The sequence below is a fragment of the Hipposideros armiger genome, unplaced genomic scaffold, assembly GCF_001890085.2.
Source record: "Hipposideros armiger isolate ML-2016 unplaced genomic scaffold, ASM189008v1 scaffold_432, whole genome shotgun sequence".
NCBI lineage: Eukaryota > Metazoa > Chordata > Mammalia > Chiroptera > Hipposideridae > Hipposideros > Hipposideros armiger.
Genome location: NW_017731782.1, coordinates 586469 through 593224, shown reverse-complemented (window position 1 = coordinate 593224; position 6756 = coordinate 586469). Strand labels below are relative to the sequence as shown.

General features: G+C 41.0%; 1 protein-coding gene across 2 annotated transcripts in view; it reads left to right on the top strand.

Annotated features, from left to right (window-relative positions):
* ZNF366 (zinc finger protein 366) overlaps positions 1–6756 on the top strand; it is a 311266-nt gene that overhangs the window by 117921 nt on the left and 186589 nt on the right. Inside the window, exons 1-2 of one of the 2 annotated variants that reach the window (XM_019665070.1) lie at positions 4740–4926; positions 6072–6379. The exons of the other annotated variant lie outside the window; for it this stretch is intronic. The gene's annotated coding sequence lies outside the window, so the exon portion shown is untranslated. Of the gene's footprint in view, positions 1–4739; positions 4927–6071; positions 6380–6756 lie in introns of those variants that run through there. 2 annotated transcript variants of the gene reach the window in all.

Sequence of the window (6756 nt, the reverse complement as noted above, 5' to 3'; positions counted from 1 at the left end):
GACATGGAACCTTGTAAGGCCTCATCCAGTAAGAAACCCTAGCTGTGTGGAATATTTCACAGGGAAGTTTCAAGCTGTGGATGAAATAAATAGGACCTGCCAAATCACATGAGTTCACTGCATGAGTCGCTAGCTACACGGAGAGTAAATGCTCTTGCGACAGAGCAATTCTCTGCTCTGTGATGTTTGCAATTAGTCCCTGGATTAAGAGACCAGCAGGAAAACAACAGGGTTGAGAAATACTCAGGGGCCTACTCAGGGGCCAGAACCTGCAAAGGGGAAACAAAGGGAGAGGGGTCTCCGACCATGCCCTTTTCCCACGTTCCCTGCCCAAGTTGTCATCTTCTTTCCTTTCACCTAACCGCACCCCGTGAGCTAGGTTATAATGGCGATGGTGCCCATTTCACCCATCAGAGCACCAAGGACAGAGAAGGGAAATAGCCCTTGTGGAAGAGGTGCTGCTAAGGTAGGATGAGTTGGACTCCAGAACCCTGAGCTCTGTGCCAGGGACGAGACAAGGGTCATCACGACTTCTTGACCAAAATAAATAAATAAATCCTTCCAGAGGAGCACGTACATCATAGTCTATGTTCCCTGATCACTCAGATCATTGTAATAATCTAAGCAGCATTCTGCCTCCATTAAATAAGAGGCTCCATCCTTCCCTGTCAGTCATGCTTAGTTCCACTAGAAAAATATAAGAGGCCAGGGAGTTTTAAAGTTGGTAAGTAGGGGTAATTTGTGGGCATTTGTCAACTTGCTTTGATTTTCCCAATGTAAAGAGTGAAGAGATTATTAAATACCCTTCCATGCAAGAAACATCATAAAGTAGCACTCCGGCTTCTTCAAGAGTTAGAACAACCTTCACTGGCAGGTAGCACAGAACGCAGTACAAAGAAAGTAAAATAAATACAGCACCTTTATGTGGTGTGTCCTACAGAATCGAGATGAATTTTCACAGAAGAAAAATAAGATAAATAACATGCACAATGATAGTTTGGCCTTTAAATGGATTATTGTGGGCTGCGTGGTGCTGGCCTCTCTAGAGTGGTGGCCATGGCCTTGGACCTCACTGCCTCCACGTGTGGGACATTGTGTGGAGGGACTGGGGCTCTGGGAAGGTGTTTGAAAGAGAAAAGAGCTGGCAGATGCTCAGAAACCAGTGGTTTTTAAACCTGCACAGAACACACTTTCTTATTCTGCAGATATAAGAGAGAGGATTTTATTTTAAAGAAAGATTTATGGTTTGAATTAAAACAGCACTATTGTGACAAAGTTCGCTTTCAGTTGAAGTGATGTATTTGCTGAAAATTATATTGATGCCTTCAGTGGGATCTCAGAGTGGGCTAGAACTTACTTCTATGTTTTGAAAATAAGTCTATAAGTGGCAAGAGAGCTGAAGTTCTTTGGAGTGATATTGACTTAAATATCACTTTCCATCAGCCTAGGAGTTGTGATGATATAGGTTTGGTTCCCTGGATGAATACTGAAGGTTGTTTTTTAGTATAGCAGTAGAGTTTTGGATGCTTCTAGAGTTTCATGGGGGAGAAAAGTGGTATTTTGTCATATTTGGACTATAACCTTGAAGTGCTTAAAAATGTGCTGGGAAATTTGGACCAAATTTTCTAAAACGGTGTCTATTTCTCTCTCATAAATCCACCTTTGAACAGGCAAAGTGAAATGTCACATTGGGTAGATCAGGGATTATTCATTTGGAAAGTTTATGAGATGATATGGTCCAGGCAATGAATAGGATTAAGTGTTCAATGACACCCAGAGAAACATCAAAGAGAGTCAGGCCATAGATCTCAGAATACTAAAAAGATCTTCAACCCTATCGGTTTCCTTCAGGCTCTAAAATGCATGGATTGCATGACCTGACAAATATTAATAATGGCATCTAAGATCATTTCTGCCTGAATTCTCATGTCCTGGGAATTGGGTTGGGAATGGATAGAGAGAGGTATGCAAGGCCTTGCTGGAAATGCTTAAACATAAAAGTGCCCAGAAATTTCAGTATATTTAGGATAATACTTTGCTCATTAGGAAATTAATGAAGTGGGGACAATTATGTCCTCACGTCCTTAAGGATTCTTTAGAGAATACAAGGCTAAATAATGGCTATTTTGAGTTGCAAAGATAGAAGCTAGGAATTGCTATGTTTGAACATTTAACCTATAAATTCTAAAAAAACTAAAAGAAACCAAAAGCAAATTGGTTGTGAATTCATTGAAGATACAAACACTATTTTCAAAATGGTTTATGAAGCACTCAGATTAAGGACATCAAGAGCCAAGTAGATTATGGTATTCTGAGGGATTTTTGCTTCCTTTTCTACTTGTCTGTTATTTAATTTGGGTCGGTATATTTTACTATTTCTAATATTATTGGATTTTTTTCCTCAACTTTTCATAAATTTTTTTTTTTTAAAGATTTTTATTGGGGAATTGGGGGATGGGAACAGCGCTGGGGAACTGGGGGAAGGGGAACAGATAACTTGCTGTCCTTTTGTTCTTCAGTCTAGTTGTGGAGGTCGTTGCTTCACTGGCCCAAGTTGGCACCATCGTTGCGCTCTTCCGGGGCGAGGCAGATCAGTCGCCGGCTTTTGGTCGGCCGCTCACGCTGGCTGCTGGCTACACACGGTAGCCCATGGCAACCCACTGCCACAGGGGCTGCAGCCTATGCCGTCACCGGTGACTCAGAGCAGCCCAGCTCCAGGTTGAGCTGTTGTTCAGCATCTTAGCTGTAGAGGGCAGTGTCACTGGCCCTCATATGTGGGATCCGAACCGGGGCCCTCTGGCATCCCAAGGCAGCTCTTAACCAATGTGCCACTCGGCCAGCCCTTTCATAACTTTTTAATGAAACTAATCCATCAGGCTGTAATTCAATTTGGAAAATAAATACACAATAAAATATTTTGGAAACATTTTAACAACAAGATTTGTGGGGGGCAGGGGAGAGAGTAGTAATAAACCAAGGAAATAAATTACATATTGCTGATCATAAAATATCCTTTCATAGTTTACTATGTATCTTTTTATATTTAAAATTTGAGTTTTCTTTGTTTTCAAGAACGAATTGACAATGGATATTTCTTTTAAATCTTTCCATATGTATTTCTGCCTCATAATTAAATCAACTGTTTATGTTATGTTCCACTACATAAATCAGATTTTGTTCCTATCAAGCAATAATTGGGAAGAAAAATGCAGGCCAAATAATTGTTAGCAAAATAAAACCTGGTGAATGTGGAGTTGTTCAGATAATCCCAGGGAACTGGGAGCCTGTGCTTTGGCCACAGGGACATCAGAATTAAGTGGAGCAAGTCAGGCCTCTAATATTTTCAAATGCTTTGCCTGTCTCTAACTCTGCATAACTTCTGGATTCTATCGACAACCAGCTTGTCTTCTCCTCCATACAATCATTCTCTGCAGCTTTGTGGTGCTCAACGGAAAATAAAACCCTGATAATTATGACCAGAAGGCAGGAGTAGAAACTTTTAAGTTCTTAGGCTTTAAAAGGAGTGTTATATTTACTTTTATTTTCATAAACCCTAGGCTGTGGTCTAGGGCGATGCTCAGCCTGGAATGGCTGTTACAGAGCTGCTGCAAACGCTGGCTGGGCCCCTCCTTCAGTGGGAACTTAAAGAACAGTGAGCTGTTCCTAGATGGTTTGTTCTCATGAATTATTCTTTTCTAGCTGCTCAGCCTGTAGTAGAAACAACTTTACAAAACGCCTGAGAATTACGCATGTGATAACCAGGAGTGGTTAAAAATCAACTCATTCCTCTAAACTGTTGGCTGAATTAGGTTATTTTACTGGGCTCCTTGGCTATCCTTTGGTGGTTTTCTGTGGACAAACACACTTTGCAGCTCCATTTAAAAACCTGCTTTGCCCCATATTAGTTACTGTGGATGTCATCTTAATCTACATTGCCTCATAAACTAGAAGCCTGTGATCCTGCTACCCTGCCCCGCCCCCCGGCCGCTACAGCCAATGGCTCTTGTTCTGTGGATTCTTAAAGCTATCTCTCACATTCATCCATGTTCCTCTGTCCCCACTGACAATATCTTGGTTTGGACCAATCAGCATTAATGTGGATTTGTGCACTATTCCAAAGACCCTTCCATTTCCAGGTCTCTTCACATTGTCCCTGGTGGGATCTGTGTTTGAAATCTGTGGTGGAAAGGCATTCAGGACTGTTACTACTTAGCCTCCAATCCATCTCTCTCCAGCCTCTTTCCAAGCTCTACTATTTATCTCTTTATACAGGCCTCAAAACATGGAGGAATTCGAGAGGCATTTGGGCTTTGGGGGTAGACCAGGGTCCTATTTCTGACTCGTGGAGTGACTTTGGGCCAGTTATTTACTCTGTATTTCATGCAATGTTTGGGTTGCCTGGGATGGGATGGAGGTCCAGAGTGAACCAAACATGATGTCTCTGCTCCTACGTAGTGTATGGTCTAGTGGAATCACTAAGTACTTAGTGGTGGCGTGTTTCTCATAGGCAGACTGTGTCAGAGACTGTTAGTTGCTTATCAAATATCTATTCTCTCCATCTCAGATGGAAACATGTCCTGCTGTTTGCACAGTTTCCAAATTCCCTACTGCTTGAGGTGGTCAATGGGATGTAATTGAAAGTTATTGAGTGGGGCTTCTGGGAAAATTATTTAAAACAGGCTGACTCAGCAGGATAACACCCATTTGCCATTTTCTCCTTCCTTTTTCTCCCTGGCTAGAATACAGATATGATGGTTGGAGTTCCAGCAGCTATCTTGGGCAGTGAGGCAGCTTTGAGGATGGAAGCCTTTTGCTAAGGAAGGTGGAACACAAAGATAGAAGACAACCAGATTACTGATGATTATGAGGCCTCCATACCAGCCTTGGATTGCCTATCTTGGGACTTTTGTGGGAGTGAAAAATACAGTAAGCTTCTATCTCATTCAAGTTTTCTTGCATTGAGTTTCCTGTTTTGTGTAGCTGAACCTAAGCCTAACTTAATACAAAATGTGACTATATACAATCACCAATTAAATACTAGATTTGGAAACTCATGACTTTACAGGGTAATTGAATCACTTAACTATAATCTTGATAACCATCTCTTGTTCTATTATCATTTAAATAATCACAATGATGATGATGGTGTCTAATAATAAGGTAATAGTTATATAAATAAATCTTGCCTTAATGTAATTTATCTTAAATCAATTCTCAATCATCTCTAAATTGAGGACACAGTTACAATAATGTATCTCATCCCTGCTTCAAATTGGTCTTAGTTTTCTCTATGTAAATCTGATTTTTATATTTCTTTTAATTCCTGAATACAGCCCGGAAATGCCAACTATTTAACATACATGCCACCACTTCCCAATCCTGTGTTCATGCCAGACATTAATAATTGATGATGGCATTTTCTCTGTCTCAGCCTCTTTCTCATAAACCTTTTCAATAGAGTGCCAAGCATTTCCTACTATTTGATCAGAATTAGCAGCAGACATACATTTATTGTAAGCCACTTTTAATAATTTTTAAAATGTTGGGTGGGGTTGAGAATGATAAACTTTTTTTCTGAAAAGTGAAATATTTAGGAGTTTTCTTTGAGTAATAGAAACTAAATCAGCTCCCACTTCATTGAATGGACACTGATTTATGTCTTAGGTTTGAAGGAAAGGCAAATGGGGGCACAGTTGGCTTACAGGAGCTCTGATATCAGTATAGGTTCATAAGCTTTCTCTTGGGCACCCATTTGATTCAAAAAGCAATAAATGAGGATGAAGAGATATAGTGGGAAACATGATGTCCCTTCTCTCCATGGACAAATAATCTCATGAAAGATATAGGATAAATCCAAAACTTTAAATGTACAGATATGAACAATAATAGCTAATGGTTTGCAAACAATCTTTAGGGATGAGGAACTTACATTCTAAATGCTACCTCTGTCACAACCATTGAAATAATAATGGCTAACACCTCAGGAGATTTCTATATGTTGGGCCCCATATGCTATGACTTTTCTACAGGTAGTGGGGACTACATGGCTCATCCAGATTTCTCTTCCCCAGGACTGCCCTTTAGACATACTAAGGTGGATTTGCAGTGCCGTGTCCCCTACCTGACTGTTGGAGCCTCTTCCCATCCCGACCATGGTTGGTCAACTCAGTATATTGACCTGATCCATGCTGAGACAATGAAATTCTCGCTCCCTGGAATATGCATTGGGAATGAAGAGGCCATGGACTGTAACCATTGAAACTGAGCCACATATCCACGTGTTCCAGAAGGAAGGGGCACAACTGCTACTGCCTGGATCCTGGATTTGCTGGTTCCTGCTCTCAGAGATTTACCAAGCTTGAAATTATTAAGAACTATGGTGAGGTCTATATTTGACATAAACATTTTAATCTACTCTTTCTTCACTTCTGCCTTGAACACTGAGATACCCCAGTATTTTAATAAATACTCTACTTCTCTTTTTCTTTTTCTTCTTTCTTTCCATCCCTTCCTCCTCCTTCTCTTCTTCATTTTCTTCTTCCCTTTCCCCTCCCTTTTCTCTCTCTCTCTCTCTCTCTCTCTTTCTCTCTCTCTCTCCCTCTCTTGTCTCTCTCTCTCGTCTCTCTCTCTCTGTCCCCCTCTCTCTCATCTTTCTCTCCCTCTCCCTCTCTCTCTCTCATCTCTCTCTCTCATCTCTCTCTCTCTCTCGTCTCTCTCTCTCTGTCTCCCTCTCTCTCGTCTCTCTCTCTCCCTCTC